The sequence below is a fragment of the Pongo abelii genome, chromosome 5 (assembly GCF_028885655.2).
Source record: "Pongo abelii isolate AG06213 chromosome 5, NHGRI_mPonAbe1-v2.0_pri, whole genome shotgun sequence".
NCBI lineage: Eukaryota > Metazoa > Chordata > Mammalia > Primates > Hominidae > Pongo > Pongo abelii.
In genome coordinates, this window is record NC_071990.2 from 100,095,995 (window position 1) to 100,115,169 (window position 19,175).

At 37.8% G+C, this 19,175-nt stretch overlaps 1 pseudogene; it reads left to right on the forward strand.

The window, feature by feature from the left end:
• The first annotated feature begins 875 nt into the window (after positions 1 to 875).
• On the forward strand, positions 876 to 1,875 carry LOC100939535 (dehydrogenase/reductase SDR family member 6-like; annotated as a pseudogene).
• The last annotated feature ends 17,300 nt before the right edge of the window (positions 1,876 to 19,175 follow it).

Here is a 19,175-nt window from a genome sequence, read left to right on the forward strand (position 1 = left end):
TGGTACACACACTTGTGAATGTCTGTTGGGTTTATACCTAGGAGGGGAATTGCTGCATCATCAGGTATGCATATATTAAGCTTTAAAAGATACTGTCAAAGTTTTCCAAAGTAATTTTACCAATTTACACTCAATGAAAATTTCAATTCTGCACATCCTCTACAACATTTAGTATTGTCAATTTGTAAAATTTTAAGCATTCTCATAGGTGGTTAGCTGGAGCTCCTTGTGGTATTAATCTGCATTTCCCTAATGGCTGTTGATGTTGAGCAACTTTTTATATTATATACCTGTTGGCTATGGAGGTACTCCCTTTTAAAATGTGCCAGTTTGAGTCTTTTGTCCACTTTTAACTGATTTTTTCTTACTTATTCATAGGAAATTTTTAAGTAAGTTCTGGATGCTAGTCCCTTGTCTGATATTTGTAATGTAAATATTTTCTTCTGTCTAATGTAAATATCTTCATCTGTTGCTTGCCATTTTATTCTTCTTAAAGTAAGAAAAGATTCTTGGCCAGGCACAGTGGCTCACACCTGTAATCCCAGCACTTTGGGAGGCCGAGGCAGGTGGATCACCTGAGGTCAGGAGTTCGCAACCATCCTAGCCAACATGGTGAAACCCTGTCTCTACTAAAACTACACATATTAGCCAGGTGTGGTGGCAGGCACCTGTAATTTGTACTTGGGAGGCTGATGCAGGAGAATCACTTGAACCCGGGAGGAGGAGGTTGCAGTGAGCCAAGACCATGCCATTGCACTCCATCCTGGCCCACAAGAGTGAAACTCTGTTTCAAAAAAAAAAAGACTTTGTTGCTCCCACCGAGTTCTGGAGAATGCCATCAGCTCGCTGCTTAAAATTAAACCACAGGTTCCATTATGGGTTGACTTGATGGGAAAGTCATCATCCTGATGGCCACTGCTCAGGGGATTGGCCAAGCAGCTGCCTTAGCTTTTGCAAGAGGAGGTGCCAAAGTCATAGCCAGACATTAATGAGTCCAAACTTCAGGAACTGGAAAAGTACCTGGGTATTCAAACTCGTGTCCTTGATGTCACAAAGAAGAAACAAATTGATCAGTTCGCCAATGAAGTTGAGAGACTTGATGTTCTCTTTAATGTTGCTGGTTTTGTCCATCATGGAACTGTCCTGGATTGTGAGGAGAAAGACTGGGACTTCTCGATGAATCTCAATGTGCGCAGCATGTACCTGATGATCAAGGCATTCCTTCCTAAAAATGCTTGCTCAGAAATCTGGCAATATTATCAACATGTCTTCTGTGGCTTCCAGCGTCAAAGGAGTTGTGAACAGATGTGTGTACAGCACAACCAAGGCAGCCGTGATTGGCCTCACAAAATCTGTGGCTGCAGATTTCATCCAGCAGGGCATCAGGTGCAACTGTGTGTGCCCAGGAACGGTTGATACGCCATCTCTACAAGAAAGAATACAAGCCAGAGGAAATCCTGAAGAGGCATGGAATGATTTCCTGAAGAGACAAAAGATGGGAAGATTTGCTGCAGAAGAAATAGCCATGCTCTGTGTGTATTTGGCTTCTGATGAATCTGCTTATGTAACTGGTAACCCTGTCATCACTGATGGAGGATGGAGCTTGTGATTTTAGGATCTCCATGGTGGGAAGGAAGGCAGGCCCTCCTATCCACAGTGAACCTGGTTATGAAGAAAACTCACCAATCATCTCCTTCCTGTTAATCACATGTTAATGAAAATAAGCCCTTTTTAATGATGTCACTGTTTGCAAGAGTCTGATTCTTTAAGTATATTAATCTCTTTGTAATCTCTTCTGAAATCATTGTAAAGAAATAAAAATATTGAACTCATAGCAAGAGAATAGTTTTTAAAATAAATCTCGATTTGTAAGCATCTGTCTTAGTTACTTTGGGCTGCTATAACAAATTACTATAGATGGAGTGTCATAGACAACAAACATTTATTTTTCAGTCTGGAGGCTAGGAAGTGCAAGATCAAGGTGCCAGCAGATATGGTATCTGGTTAGGGCTCACTTCCTGGTTTGCAGATGGTCCTCTTCTTGCTATATCCTCACATAGCAAGAGCAGAGAAAAAAAGCAAGCTCTTATGTGTCTTTTTATAAGGACACTAATCCTGTTCATGAGGGTACTACCCTTATGACCTGATTACCTCCCAAAGGCCCCACCTCCTAATGTATCATATTGGGGGTTAGGATGTCAACACATGACTTTGGGGTAATACAAATAGCCCATTGCAGCATATACAATTAAAATGTAAATATGAAGAAAAAAGGAAGTTTTTGTTTTTTTTGTGGGTGGTGGGGTTAAGGAGGAAGATAGTAATTTCAGGACTAGGCATGGTAGCTCATGCCTATAATTCCTGCACTTTGAGAGGCCAAGGCAAGAGGATCACTTGCTGCCAGGAGTTCAGGACCAGCCTGGTTAACAGAGAGAGGCTAAGGCAGGAGGATTACTTGAGCCCAAGAGTTTGAGGCTGCAGTGAGCTGTAATCATGCCACTGCACTCCAGGGTGACAGAGCAAGACCTTGTACCTAAATAATAATAATAAGAATAATAAGAAGAAGAAGAATAATTTCTACTTTATTTTTCAATATTCAAATATTTTTATATATGCATTGTTGTGTATGTAGATCCTAATTTTAAAATTTTACACCATCATAAATGAACAAAGGTAGGAAGCAGTTTGGCTTCAATAGCTTACAGTAGAAGAAGTAAAGGAGTTCAGCCTCAAAACAATATTGTTGATCTATCATGTTATGAAAAATAATCCAGTGTTTATACTTAATGGATGCCATCCCTTTAATTATTTACTGTTTTCTTAGTCTAAGTAAACATTCTTTATTAAAATAAGCAATGATACTTGACATGGGCCTAAGAAATATAGTTAGCTAACTGACAACATTGTTAGTTAGAGGGATTTCTTTTTTAAATTAAGTACAGATTTCTTCACCAAACTCCAGGATAACAGAAAAGAGGACATAAAACTTGGACATAGTCTCTGGATAAATCAATGTAAATTTAAATATAAATCATATAACAGGAAACGAAATTAAAGAAAATAAATTTTTCAAGAAAAGTAAATTTATGGATGATAATTCTGTAACATTGTCAGGGCAAAGTTTTTTCTTTTGATTTTAATTTAAGGGTTTTATGTTTGTTTTTTACTTGTTGCAACCTCACATGACCAAATGGTATGATGCACACTGAGATACTCAATAAATGTGCAGTTATTCTTAGCCTTTTTTCCTAGAACTTTAATATTAACAAGGAAAATTCTGAAATGGACAATGAAAAGATACGCTTTGTGTATGGGGAAGAATATCATGCAGTTGATGATGGTACATTAAAATTCACACAAAAGGACATTTTGACTAGCATTCCCAAAGAGTCCATTGATTATAAGATTATCTATGAGGTTTTGGACCAGGCATTACACTACTGAATTATGGCTAACTTTGGTTTGTGATCTAGACCAAGTCACCCAATCTATCTTGGATTTTAGTTTTCTAGTTTAAGAAATTAAGGAGTTAAGCTAAATGACTTAGGTTTCTTTTCATGTATCATAATCAAAATGCTGTAACTTCTCTAGTGAATTCATAGAACACTGACTCTTATAACTATGTCATGAAATACTTTATGCTGTGAGCAGGTATACATGTATATGTATAGCTGTGAACAAATAAATTTTAAATAAATGCACAATGAATTCTAAAAAAAAAAAAAGAGAGAGAAAACAAAATATTCTCGATTTGAATAAAGTCAGTGCACTAGCCTTTCAGTTTATGGTTTGTTCTTCTTGCATCTTTTTAAAGAAATCTTTGCATGTTTCAAGGTTTTAAGTACATTCTCCAATACATTAAATACATTGTTATCTTCTGGAAAATTTATTTCACATTAAGATCTATGATCTAAGAATTTATTTTTGTTTATGGTCCGGGATAGGTAGCAAAGTTTGTTTTGTTTTGTTTTTTTCCCAAATTTCAACCAGTTGATTCATCACCATTTACTGAAGGAAGAAAAATAGCTTTTGGCACTGTACTACTGTGGCACCTTTGTCATAAATATGGTGGCCAGGGATATATGTGGGTCTGTTTCAGGACTTTTTCTTCTGTTCCTTTAGCCGGTGTGTTGATCCTTGGACCAAGGGAGTAGTGTTAATTACTGTGGCTTTATAAGAAGTTTTGGAATCTGGAAGTCTATGCCCTTTAAGTTTGTCTTCACCATTCTTCAGGATTGTCTTTACTATTCTTGATGGTTTGCATTTCTGTATAAATTTCAGAATCAGTTTGTCAATTTCCACCAAAAAAAAAACTGCTAGAGTTTTTATTAAGATGGCATTGAATCTATAGTTCAGTTTGGTGAGAATAACCATCTTTTCAATTGTTAACCAAAAATAAAATTCTAAGTTGCCCAAATATCTGAACAGACTCCTCCTCTTGGCCAAGGGCATTCCAAAGTTAACCCGAAAAACTACTTTGGGCCATGAGGGGAAGTGGGGAGTCAGATATGACTCACAGCTCACCAGCATTAACATGAACACAGAAACTTTAAAACTGATAAGAGTCTTAATAGATTCTTTAAGTCTGATAAGAAACATTTATGGCTGGGTACGGTGGCTCATGCCTGTAATCCCAACACTTTGAGAGGCCGAGGACGTGGGAATCACGAAGTCAGGAGATCAAGACCATCCTGGCTAACATGGTGAAACCCCATCTCTACTAAAAATACAAAAAAAAAAAATTAGCTGGGTGTGGTGGCGGATGCCTGTAGTCCCAGCTACTCGGGAGGCTGAGGCAGGAGAATAGTGTGAACCCAGGAGGTGGAGCTTAAAGTGAGCCAAGATTGTGCCACTGCACTCCAGCCTGGGCAACAGAGCGAGACTCCTTCTCAAAAAAAAACAAAACAAAAACATACAAACAAAAAGAAACATTTATAATCTATTCTCTCTGAAGCCTGCTACCTGGAGGCTTTGTCAGCATGATAAAACCTTGGTCTCCACAACCCCTTATCTTATCCCAGACATTCCTTTCTGTTGATTCTAAATCTTTAGACAATAACTTCACTCTTTTAACCAACTGCCGATCAGAAAATATTTTAATCTACCTATGACCTGTAAGCACCTCCCCCATTTTCAGTTGTCCCAACTTTCCAGACAAAACCAATGTATATCTTACATGCATCGATTGATATGTTATGTCTCCCTAAAATGTATAAACCAAGTTATATCCCAACCACCTTAGACACATGTTATCAGGATCTCCTGGAGGCTGTGACATGGGCCATTGGTCACTCATATTTGGTTCAAAATAAAGCTCTTCAAATATTTTACAGAGTTTACTTCTTTTCATTGACATGATATTGAGCCTTCTAATCCATTAACATGTTATAGCTTTCTACTTAATTTCTTTGTACTTTAATTTCTTTCAGCAATATTTTATAGTTTTCTGTGTAGAAGATTTGCATATCTTTTATTTTCCCTATTTAATATTTTCTGATGCTAGTAAAATTTTTAAAATCATTTTCTAATTTGATGTGGCTGATATATGCAGATACAATTGATTTTTATATATTGACTTTGTTGTATACAGTGGTCATGCTAAATTAACTATCATTAATTCTAATAGTCAATTTTTGTAGATTCTTTTGGAATTTCCAAGTATACAGTATATCATCCACAAACAAAAACAGTTTTATTTCTTCCTACATATTACACATGTCTTTTGTTTCATTTTCTTGTCTTATTGCACTGACTAGGAATTCCAATACAATGATTCATAGAAATGGCAATAGCAGACATCCTTGCTTCATTTATGACACCAGGGGCAAGGTTTTTAGTATTTAATCATTAAAAGTGACATTTGTGGTTAGCTTTTAAAAATACTCTTTATTATTAAGAAAGTTACTTTCTATTTCTACTTTGCAAAGGATTTTTTCATGAATTGGTGTTAAATCTTATCAAATGCTGTTTCTTAATTTTTTGAGATGATCATATTTATTTTCTCCTCCATGCTGTTAAAATTTATACAGAATTCCACTATGTTCAGAGAATATACTCCATATGATTTTGACTTTTTGAAATTTGTTGAGACACATTTTATGACCCAGCTTACAGTGTATTGTGGCAAATGTTTCTCATGTACTTTAAAAGAAAGTATACATCTACAGTTGTTCAGTACAGTGTTCTATATAGAACTGGAAAATTGGAAATTAAGCAATTCACTACTGATTAACCTATGCAATAAAAAAAAATCATGAAACTTAAGTAAAGCAGTGCTTAGAGAAAAATTTATAACCTTAATGCTTATGCTGGAAGAGGAATAATGTTTCAATTTAGGATTGTTTTATTTTTATTTTCCTTTCGAACTGACCCTTTTATTATAGTGAAATGCCTTTTCTTATATATAACAGTGCTTCTCAACTGAGGACATTAGCAAGGTCTAAAGACAATTCTTGGTTGTCACAATTCGGGGTGGGGAAAGTTGCTGACATCTAGTGAGTAAAGGCCACGGATGCTTATAAGCATCCTGCAATGCACAGGATGGTCCCTCACAACAAAGAATTATCCAGTTCAAAATACCAATAGTACTGAGTTGAAAAACCCTTTTATGTAATAATACTTTTTGCCCCAAAATCTACATTGATAGTAATATCAGGTTAGTAGAACCTGATGTATCTTTTATCCTTTGACTGTCAACTTTTTGTGTGTTCTTATACTTTTTGTGTGTTCTTATACTCTTTTAAGTATAATATAGCTGGATTTTTATTTTTATACATTCTGATAATATTTTATTTAACTTGAAGAATTTAGTCCATTTATATTTAATATAAAGATGGATATATTTGGGTTCAAATCTGCTACCCTACTATTTATTTTCTTTTTGTAAACATATATTTTTCCCATTTTTTCTCTTGTCTTTCTTGTGATAATTGAAATATTTCTAAAAATTGTTTCATTCCCTCCCCCACTGGCTTGTTACATAGGGATTATTTGCTACTTTTTTAGTGGTTGCCTTAGAAATTACAACACGCATTTTTAACTTATTATTGTTTACTGCATATTAATACTTCTACCACTTCTCAGAAAACACAAGGGTCTTTGACACTTTACACAGTCCCTCTCCCTTGTATGATTTTGTTGTCTTATATTTATATTCTAGAAACATTTTAAACCTTACATTATAATTGTTGTTTTAAACAGGCAGTATATTGATTTATATTTTTTACATACTTACCCATTCTCCTCATTCCTTCCTGAAGTTTCACATTTCCATTTGGGAATATTTTCCTTCCACCTGAAGAAATCCCTTTACAGTTTTGGGTTTTTTGTTTTTTTCTGCAAGAGATGAATTCCCTAAGCTTTTGTTTCAAAATGTCATTTTTGTTTTATCTTCATTTTGAAAATATTTTCCTCAGTATAAAATGCTAGGTAGACTGTTTCTTTCCACACTTTACAGATGCCATTCCATCGTTACCTAGCTTTCATGAATTCTCTTAAAATACTTTTAAGAGAATTTATCAGTTGTAAATCATATTGCTGCTGCTGTGAACATGTTTCTTTTTTTCTGGCAACTTTTAAGATGTTTTTGTCTTTTTCATCAATTTTATTATTGTGTGCATACATGTAGTTTTCTTTGCATTTATACTATTTAATGAAACATAAAACTCCTGCCTCTATGGCTTGATATCTCATGGGTTTGTGAAACTTCTCAGCCAATTTATCTTCAAATATTACTTATTTGACACATTATACTGTTACATGGACCCATTTTCTCTCTTTTCTCTTTCTGGAACTCCAATTACATATATTTAGGCCATTCACAATTTACCATGTGTATCATATATTTCATACTTTTCATTCTTTTTTTCTCTTTGTGCATTAATCTGGATAGTTTTTGCTGGCCCATCTTCCAGTTAAACAATCCTTTTACTGAATTCTAATCTGTTATTAAACCATCTATTGAATTATTAAACTTAGTAACAGGAATTTGAATTAGAGAATTTCTATTTGATTCATTTTTATTGGTTCTTGCTCTTTGTGAAATTTTTTATTTTCTTCTCTATTTTGTTGAGCACATTAATCATACTTATTTGAACACATGCCTGTGTCTGACAACCCCAAATCTGAATCACTTGTAGGTCTGTTTTTTCCCCTTGGGTTTTTGTTTTGTTTGTTGTTTTGGGGGTTTGTTTTGTTTGGAGTTTTAGGGATGTGGCAGTTTGTTTTGGTTTTAGTCTTTTGGTCCTGTTTCCTATCATGCCAGCTAATTTTTTCTATGTTAATGTATAAGCAACCCTCTCTGTGTATAAGTCCACAGAGAAGATTTAATTTTTTTTTTCTTGAGGACAAATGGAGAACTAGTAGATCATCTTGATCCAGGCAAGGTAAGTCTACTTCTGGTTTTCCCTCGTTCCTAGTGCTTGACCCTTTGGGAATCTCAACTGAAAGCCTAGAGTATTTACCAGAATCCCTCCTTCTGAATTCCAATTGAGCCTTCTCAGCACAGTGACTCTACCCTCTCTGCTTAGCTTTTTACCCTCTTGCAGCTACTTTCTGCTTAGTTAATCAGCATCTCATCCCACATATGTACTTCTTCAAATGTGACAAATGACTATAGGGGAAATTGCAGGTAGAATACGGGGCTCAGTATTTTATAGTAAACTTTCCTCTAGTATCCTGCTCTTCAAGTCCTGACTGCCTCAGGAAACTTGAACCCTAATATTTGACTCCTAGCCCAATGAGTATCCGGCTACGACCCTTCTGTTCAGATTCTGCACCCTGCCCCACAACTTGCAAATGCCCCAAAAGGAAAAATTGATAGGGAATGTAGGTCTCACTTTAATGCATTCTCCTTCTCTTAGGATCTTGACCTGTCAAGTCTTGACTGCCTTGATTTCCCTTTGCTGCCTTTAAAAATGTCTGTTTTCTAGATGTTCTTAGCAGGAGAGTTAGTCTGATACTAGCTACTCAATCTTAATCAAAAGCATGAGTGGTAATTACTTTTTAATAGGCTACAAGCAATACAAAGTTAAGAACTAATTGGATATATTAAATTATTTGGTTAATTAAACTAATAACTACCTTGAATTTCCACAGTACTGCTCTTCCAATGATTTCAAAGCATTTTAGCACATTAACAAAGGACCATTACTAGTTTCCTCCAGCTCTAATTTATAAATTTTAAATTGATGTCACAGAAGAAAATAACTTAAGTTCATAGGCATGAGGTATCCAGAAAAATTAGATAAAAAGAGGTACTAAATATGCTGATTGCCAAAATCATCAGAATGATTTGAAATCCCAAGAAATAGACTCCCCCTAAGTACACTATGATTCATATTAAGCTTGTAGTTGCCCATAACCTCTAGTGTTCTAGAAGAATATGGAAAGTATGTAGCATGTGCTTAGTGCTGGTTTGGTTACATCATCAAACAGAGTAAGAAGATTGGTATCAAGGCCTCTTAGAAAGTTTTTAGAAACATAATTATAGTAAAATAATTGTCTGTAAGACTTATGAGACAACAAATACTGTCATTTAAGGTATAATTTGGTTTCTTATGTAAGTGAAATCATAACAGTATTACAAACCATATTCTGTTTATCCTTTTAGGTTTACTGTAGCAGTAGCCTTTGAAGTCATATTTTATTCTATGGAGATTTTTCTATGCCTTCTCTCCAGAATTGGCATGAAACATGGATTCTTTACAAATTTCTTACAAATTCATTCCAGAGAGGCATGTTCAGCATATAAAAGAAATTTAAAGATTCTTCTCTAAACTGAATGGGGAGAAAAGTTACTAAATATACAAGGAGGAGCCTGTAGATTTTAACTCTAAATCACAGCAAATAGTTACAAATGAAACACAGAGCACCCAACAGACACCCAAAAAATATTTGATGATATTGATTTCCTGCATCCTACAATGAGCTTTTAGTGGGGCTTTGATAGTAATTGGGTACCTCATCTTAATACCTTGACACAAAGAAATTTGGAATAATCCATCATTGTGTTTCTCTAGGATTCCAAATAACAAGCACTGCAAATGGGGTGAGAACAGGTTGACCTCACAAGGCCCCTTGCAACACTGTACTTGAGAATTAATAATAAATGGAGGCTAGCATTTTTATTGATAATTTCTGTCCAGAACTGAAAATATCTCATAGACACTGGCTGTACTTCCTACGATTTCTTGAAGGACTAAAAAAACATGGTTACACTCATTTCACAAATCAGCAAACAGAAGTCAAATAATTCAACAAAGTTCACAAAACATGCCCATCTTGGCCAGGAAATGTGCCTGGGTGTCTCCACCACTGATTCAATGAGTTACTGATTAGTATTACCTTTCTGCTTACTGTTATTCCCTACACTGTTAGCTTCATAGAACAAATCCTAACTGCTGAACTACTTCGAATATAGTTGTCTAACATCATTGTACCGTTCTTAGATTTGCACATTGACCACATCTAATAAGTCTTCTATTGCACAGCTTACTTGTTGTATCCCATTCAGGAATAAGCAATAAACCAAAAATATGTAACTGAGGAATAGGGGGAGAATTGCAGGCTTATTTCACTCTTGCATTTACATATACACAAAAAAGTTCCCACTTTGTTGGGTGTTTCTAGTAGGTTATCATCTGCATGATGAAGGCTCAAGGCAGCAGGAATGATAGGGCACTTAGCACAACAATCAGATCAGAAAAGAACAGCTTAGACCCTAAACAACTGACCACTTCATGAAGCTTAAAGAATCCAAAGGAAAAAATTTAGAAATTATCTGAGTATCATTTGAGTTATGTAGTGAATAAATCAAATACGTATAATTTCTTCACTTCCTTATTATATTTGCCCACATTCCACAGTGAGAGAGGATCCATGGAAGATGTTGTAAACCAATTCCTACTCTTTTCATCTGTTTCTAAATGCAGTTATGCCTTTGGTTAACAGTATTCAATATGCTGAATTTCCTTCAAAACTTTGAAATCATCTCAACAGCCTCAGGGTAAAAGGGAAATTGTGTCAGCAGCAACCAAACGGCCAGAAGGTACAGCTTAAATGTTTCCCAATATCCACGCAACACCTGGCAAATGTCTAGTGGTTGGAAGAGCTAAGTGTGCCCACTAGGAACAGATGTGAAAAATGGATGAGGTGAATATACATCCTCTATTGGAATGTTGCTAGCTTTATTTTGTTTGCTTATATAAATGGACTGCTACTTCTTTATATTTCTACAGCCCTTTCCTATGTGATGGTCAGCAGAACCCATGGCACCAACCACCCTTCAAGGCATGGTTGGGTGACAGACAGAGGGTGCAGCAGGGGAAGCAGGAAGACCAGCTCATGTAGGTGCGGCCGGTCAGATCATCACCTGGAGAGCTTCTGACCTCCTCCCGTGACACACTGGCGAGAGTTCCACTTCAGGTACCTCTTGCTCTTTTTGTGTTCAGCTTGCTCATTCCCTCCAAAGAGGAAGTTGCTCTAGATTATACTCCGCACCTCCCTCTACCATCTCTCAGGTTGCATTCAGAATCAGAAAATCCAAGAAATATATTCACAGATGTTCCCTTGTTTATTTGTTGACTCTGTGTAATTTGTTTGCCCTAATTTGTTTTTGTCTACCTGGGGACTTCCCTTTTTAATTTCCCTTTCTCTGTTTACCCCTCTTTGTGGAGCAGCAGTCTGTTAAGCTGTGAGAGGCACACGCCAAATTAAAAAAAAAAAAAAAAAAAAAACAGCACTGCAGATTGTTTTAAGCATGGGCTGCCCCTTTGGGCCTGAAGGCCTTGCTTGAAGCCTGCACCTGCTCCTCCTCCTGAGACGCAGGGCTCCTGATCTTTATCCCTTGCCTTTAAGCTGCCTGATTCCTATTATCCAAAGTCAAACAGCGTTCTCTACATTCACGCCTCCAGCACTTGGCATGAAATTAATAAGCCTGGCTGATATATTTCCCTGGAAGCCTGCCACTCTTTAACAGTGGTGTTAGATTAAAAATTTTGGCATGGTTAATGAACAGGGAAAAGCTGAAGCCAAAAGTTTCATGCAGCAATGCAAAGATTTGGGGGTTATGAAAAGAATACCAACTTTTCTCATATTTTCTGAATGCCATCCTAATTACAGGGTTAGATAACAAACACAACTAGACAGTCAGCATTAGAAGAAAGGGTGTATTCTCAGGCTTTACTCATATTTAGATTTTATCGTCTGTCCTTTCAATCACATGGCCTTCTGTTAGACTGGGTTATCTAAAATTGTAATAATAGTTATTTGTGCTCTAAACAGACTTCCCTCATCCCAGGTCACTATTTTTCTCATTAAAGGAGTACTATGAATGGGTTTTGGACCGAAAACTGATCTTCCTGAAGTGAAAGTTATTCCAGTGAGAGATTATTTTGCACTTATTAAAGACCAATGTCTCACAGTTGGAGTTCTGGTACTCATTGTTTAAGTCTAAAGCAACACTCCCCAAATCATAAAGACACCACCTCTCCCCACCACAGGAGATGTACTTGATACCTAGGCCATGCTTTTGCTCCCCCACCTTTAAACCCAGCACCAAGCTATAGAGAATTAGACTCACCCAGAAGTTGTAAAATCCCCTGGGTCCTCATGACCCATCCCATTGGTAAGGGTTTCGCAAAAGGTTTGACAAGGGTTTTGCAAAACCTAGGCAAAGTCCCATATCCCATGCAGAGCCCTCCCAGTGAAGAAGGGGTGCACAAGCATGGTAACATGAGTACTCCATTCTTAGTTACCCATCTCTACCACTTAGATATTAATGCCACATAACAAGAAGCCTGGGAATATGAAAGGAACACAATGTGAAGGAGGCAGGAAAGGAAGGAGGAGCAAAAGGAAAGTTATGTTTGTTTGGTGGAAGCACAAATATGTTCTACAACTCTGTCCTGTCCCCTGAGGAATAGGTAGGAGTTACAGTGACCAACAGGTGCATGCCATCCCTCTTCAGGGACTCTTGGCTCTGAGTCCCAATACATGGCAAAGATGGAATTGCCAGAGATGTAGAGTTGCCCAATTCTTTGTCCAATTAGGAAAACCTAGGCAATGAGCTCAGAAAGAGACACTCAGCTGATCAAACACAAGATTTGTTTTTCATGTGCTCTAAAGCATCAAGTTAAATCAAACTTAACCTATCAATGATCTACGGATAATATAAAGCCGAGACTACCTTTAGTTTTTGCTTTAGTTTCCCTACTCAACAGAATAGTCATAAGAAAAGCCATCATCAAAATCACCAGCATCACTCAAAAGTTCATTTCAACTGAAAAGCAGTTACCCAGAAGTAAATGCATGAGAATCACGTCACCTCCACTTGTATTGCCCAATGTGACAGCCATTCTTGAACAGATACCCTATCTAATCAATGACTTAAAGGAAAAATTAAAATGGTAAATAACTCTCCCTGGGCTGAAAATAGGAAGTATGACTAACATTCTTCTCTTAAGTTACTAGAAGGAAAAAGGATTTTAAAGCACAAGACGGTTTCATCAGGAGATGGGAGTTGATCCTTGGTAGAGTCAAATCAATTTCACAGCAACCCATTACAACAGGTGTCTACTGTATTCATAATTGCAGGATACTTCAAAGCTTTTTCTCAATATAAAGAAAGCATAAAGAGATCAAAGCTCCTGGACCACACATTATGCAGTTGAAAGTTGTCCCAACATGTTCCCTGCCTACAAGACAAATAAGTTAAATGTATTTGCAAATGTCAACTTCATCCCTTTTAATGCCTCTTAAATCAGGTCAGTGAGTCTATTTTGGAAACATAAGTAGGATGACTCACAGATACTTCCTTGGCTCATTACCCAAGCAACTCCATTTTAAGCACTCTGGAGTTGCCCTCCTGTGGTCCACATCCTTAGGACATTGTTACAATCTGACCCTTTGCTTTTATGGCCCCACCCCTTTGTTTGATATGATACTGTCTTACACTTGCATCATTATTGTGTCACCTGAAAAAAAGTAAACTCATTTCTAAAAATAATTTGGCTCTTCTGGCCCTAAGAGTAAATGTTGGTTTGCTCTTGTGGCTGCACTTAAACTTCTGTCTCAAACCAAACTTGCCCAGAATACTAAATTCCTTTCAAGAGAAGACGACCCTTTGCAATAAATGATCTATCCCATTTTAAAGACTGATTCCAATGTCCCAAAGTGTCCATTTTTTCTTTTACCCAGAGTTCTCCAGGAAACAGTGTTAGAGGAACAAGTATTGGGTGTCAAAACCTGGCTTGATCTCTCCCCCAGCAGGATTATCTCTCTTCCTTGGAAATAAGACCAGCCAGACTTTATTCGGCACTCCACTTTCCCCAAGGTTCCCATTTCCTGAGCTGCTTTGAAAACCTCCAGTGGCTCTGAATCAGCCCATCACCCCAGCACGGCCACCCATTATTTCCTGTAACACACCCTCCAATCAAACGCTGAACCACCACTGAATAGGCTCCATTATACATTCTTATAGCACCTTACTAGGTGCTATGCCACATAACAAGAAGCCTGGGAATATGAAAGGAACACAATGTGAAGGAGGCAGGAAAGGAAGGAGGAGCAAAGTTCCATCATCATGGAACTCAACACCACAAAAATTATAAAGTCATTTTCATAAATTCTGTCAACACCGTATCCCTGAGCCTAGCCTACTATCTAGCACATATAGGTGGACACCCCAAGTTAATAAATAAAAGAAAAAATGAATGGACCAATGTCCTTGCTTTCAACCTTCTCACAGGTTTACTTTTCCTAAGCAGAGGAAATGCATCCTCATGCCAACTTACACAATGAAAACTTTAAGTTAATATGCATTGTATAAATAAGTGAATGACTATATGTTTACGGTCAGCCAATACTTTGAAGACAAAAACCTTGTTCATAATTCTGCAGGTTCTGAGAAGCACAACTCTCCTGGAGAAACTGCCTAAGATGAACAGGAACACAAGGAGAATTTTAGTGGACAGTAGGTTTTAATTATTTAAAGGGGGACAGAAAATGCTGCAGGCCTCAGAGTATCAAACATGCATCTTTCTCATCCCCTCACCAACCTAGTTGGGCCAGTTTAGAAGCATTCTGCAGCACTTCTGAGACGTCTCAGTCCTAGCAGTTATAAGCTTCTACTAAATAACCAGTATACATCATCCTAGAGATTAACCACAACCTTGAGCTTGATGGGGATTCAGACAATGTCCTTACTGGGCTCCCAAGCTCAGGGCCAGACAACTTGAGCTTTATATTAGTTTCCTGTTGCTGCTGTAACAAATCAACCACAAACAGTTGTTTAAGACAATGTGAATTTATTATCTTAAAGTTCTGAATTTCAGAGGTTAAAATGGGTCTCACTAAGCTAAACTCAAGGTGTCGGCGGAAGTGCATTCCTTCTGGAGGCTCTAGGGGAAAATCCATTTCTTTGTCTTTTCCAGCTCCTAGAGGCCACCAACATCCCTGGGCTTATGATACAATTTCATCATCTTCAAAGTCAACAGTGTCAGGCCAACTCCTTCTCACACTCTGGTGCTCTCTCTATTCTGCCTCCTTCTACTTATAAGGACTCATGATTACACTGAACCCACCTACATAATTCAGTACAGGTTAAGCATCCCAAATCTAAAAATGTGAAATCCAAAATGCTCCAAAACCTGAAACTTTTTGAGTCCCAACGTGACAGTCAAATGAAATGCTCATTGGAGCATTTTGAATTTCAAGTTTTCAGATTTAGGATGCTCAACCAGTAAGTATAAATTCAAATATTCTGAAATCTGAAACACTTCTGGTTCCAAGCATTTCAGATAAATGATACTCAACCTATACAATCTTCCCATTTCAAGGTCAGTTAATTATCAACCTTAATCCATCTACAACTATAATTTATTTTGTCATATAACCTAACATATTCACAGATTCCAGAGATTAGGACATGGACATCCTTGTGGGCCGTTATTCTGCCTACCACAGGCATGTGGAGCATGGGAAGCAAGGTCCCAGAGTCCTGGGAGGCACTGGCCCAGGATGGAAAGGAAGGGCCGCAGGGTAGAGAACATTCCCTACAGAAGCTCTAAGTTAGGATATTAGCACTGCTGTCCATGCAGTGGAGTCTACAAGAATCCCTTGCCTCTAAGGTGGCTCCATCTCTCCTTTCAGGAAAGAGTATGAAGTGATGAATTCGTCTATGCTAAGGGACTTCTCATGTCCTTCCCATGGCATAGGAGCTCCTGGAGAAAGGGTCAACACTTGACATACATAAACAGATGACTTACCAATGGTAAAATTTCAGATTTTATTTGGAAAGTTACTTGGATGACTTCTTAAAATACATTATGTATTCATTCCTCAAACCACCTTTGCAATTAGGCTGACCTTATACCAAAATAGCAACAGTCAGATCATAAGAAGAACACATGCGAGCGAGAATGAGAATGAGGCAGACCACAAAAGACCCAACACACACCCACACACACATACTCACACACACACACACACATATGCACAACATTCTTATATTGTTCTTAGACATCAAGAGGGCCTTTTTCACACACAGAAAGTTAAATAGGAAAACAGTAACTTTTCCATTAAAATTTGCTGCTGCCACCCCCGTAGGGGTGCCAGTACGGGTCAGTTAATGTCCTGTGACAAGCCAGGGTGATATTCTTTATGGGGTACTGTTTATCTTCACCATATGTTTTCTAGTATTGACTGAGAGTGTTAATTGGTGTTTCAGGAATCGGGAGGGGGCAGATCAAGGGCATCTACTAGAGGCCTCATCATCTAGTGTCCCCAACCCTCAATTAGTAGGTTAACACATGTCTAAATGCTCATAATTGTGCTGATCTACTGCTTAGCCAGCAAATGGGTCCCACTTGGAATATGCTATATGTCAGCCTTACAGTTTTTCTGTCTTCTAGTTTACTTAGGGAAAAAAAGAGAAGTTTTTTTTAATATGATGGCTACAAATAAAAGTGAATGTGATCATACTGAGGTTCCTGAGTAGTTGAAGGTTTAGGGGGCACTAGATGTCCTGGCTCAGTCCCCTCCTCCTAGGAAGATCCCCCACCTTACCATCTTGTCCAAGTTCTCATTTTCCTATTCCTCATTCCATATTCCCACCTGTCTTCCTGAGCATGGATGACAATCCCTTCCCAAGGCTGTCAAGGACCTTCTCTTACAGATCCACACAAGTTTCACTTCTCTAGGAAGTTTCCAAACTATTTTTTTGAATATTCAACCTCTGCTATGGTTTGAGTGTGTCCCCAGAATTAATGTGTTGGAAATTGGGTCCCCGGTGTGGCAGTGTTGGGAGGTGGGGCCTCTAAGAGGTGATTAGGTCATTAAGACCTAATATCCCTTCCGTTCTCGCCCACTTCCCCTTCCACTTCTCTGCCATGTTATAAGGCAGCACAAGACCCTCACCAGAAGCAGACCAGATTCAGCCACCTGATCTTGGACCTCCCAGTTTCCAGAACTGTGAGCTAAATAAGCCTCTTTCCATTATAAACTTCCTAGTCTTCAAGTGTTATAATGACAGAAAAAAGACTGGAGCCAGGCATAGTAACTCACACCTGTAATCCTAGCATTTTGGGAGGCCAAGGAGGGAGGATTGCTTAAGCCCAGGAGTTCGAAATCACCCTGGGCAACATGGCAAAACCGCATCTCCATTAAAAGAAAATTAAATAAAAATTTAAAAAGAAAACAGACTAAGATAACCTCACTACAAATAAAGACTTTCAAGTTAAAACTACATGGAAAGATGAAATCTCAAATGGAAAAGATCCTATAATTGATGATGTTCAAAATAATAAGGCTGCTAACAACATAGATAAATAGGTGCTGCAGCTTGAAGTGTTTGCAACAACTTATCTGCAGGGCAATTTGGACACAATTATCAAGAGTCCTTTAAATGTTCATTTGCTTTGACTCAGTAATTCCCCCTTAGGAATTCTTATTAAAGAAATAAAGAGAAGTGTACTCAAAGACTTATGCACACTGTTTTTCATCACTAAGTTGTTTGAAATTCAAAAAAAGAAATCTCGGAAAAATTTAATTCCACAATAGAAGGGTAGTTTAAAAAATGAGGTTGTCATTTAAAAATATGTTTTTGAAAAGTACGTAACAAAATAGGAAAATGGTGAAAACACAATGTTAAATAAAAGAGCAGGATGCGCTCCCATTTCAAATTTATTTCATATATTGAATTATTAGTATTTTTTCTGATATTTCTTATTACTCCTACTCTTACTCATGTGGTATTAATTACCTCAGTGACCAAATGACACAGCATAAAGTAGAAAACACAGGAGTCAATGTTTGACTCCAAATGCCTCATCCCTGACATAGATAAAATAACTGGAAAGATGCACTGACAAGAAAAGCAATGCCTTCCCCACACATTCTACCCCAAGATGAGGTAAAGATCCTCTTGCATGGGATAAAGTAAGAACTGAAGGGGACATAGAGAAGCAAAAAGCATATATGCATTGTGTGTGTGTGTATATGTGTGTGTGTGTTAGGGAGGGTGTGAAATACGATGATACACTGCAAAAACAGAACAAAGATATCCTAGGCCCTTCTTGGACAGAAACCAGGGAAAACAGCAAAGTAATGTAGAGTTCCTAATGCCCAGGAAAGAAATGGCCATGTGCTATGTGTAGGCTGATAAGTCCTTCAACACACACACACACACACGTGCGCGCATGCATACACACACATACACACACACATCTCCCAGCAAGGCAGGGCAGCAGCAAGACAAATTAGTGTGTCCAGGTGTGACACAGAGTGAACAGGCCCTTTGATGCCCTAACGAAATCTCCTGCAATCCAAGATGGCATCACACCCGAACAGCGAAGCCCGCATGATAAGAACAAACAGTGCCGACACGATCATGAGAAGGAAGTGGCTGAAAGACACAAGCCCTGACAACACCTGTGGTCAGGAATGAGGCAGTCAGGAACAAGGAAAGATTCAGCAGCAGCCTGCATGATATCTCAGTAGGAGTAACACTCAAGGGACCAGGGCTCACCCTCCCTCAAAACTTTAACATTGCACCAGCCTTCTTCCTTCTTTCACCAAAGACCAGAAAAAGAGTTCCCTCTTGCTTTGCATCATTGTCACTGATTCCACCAGAGTCAAGTTTTTAACTTTTGACCCATGTCCAATCAGCCATCAAGTCC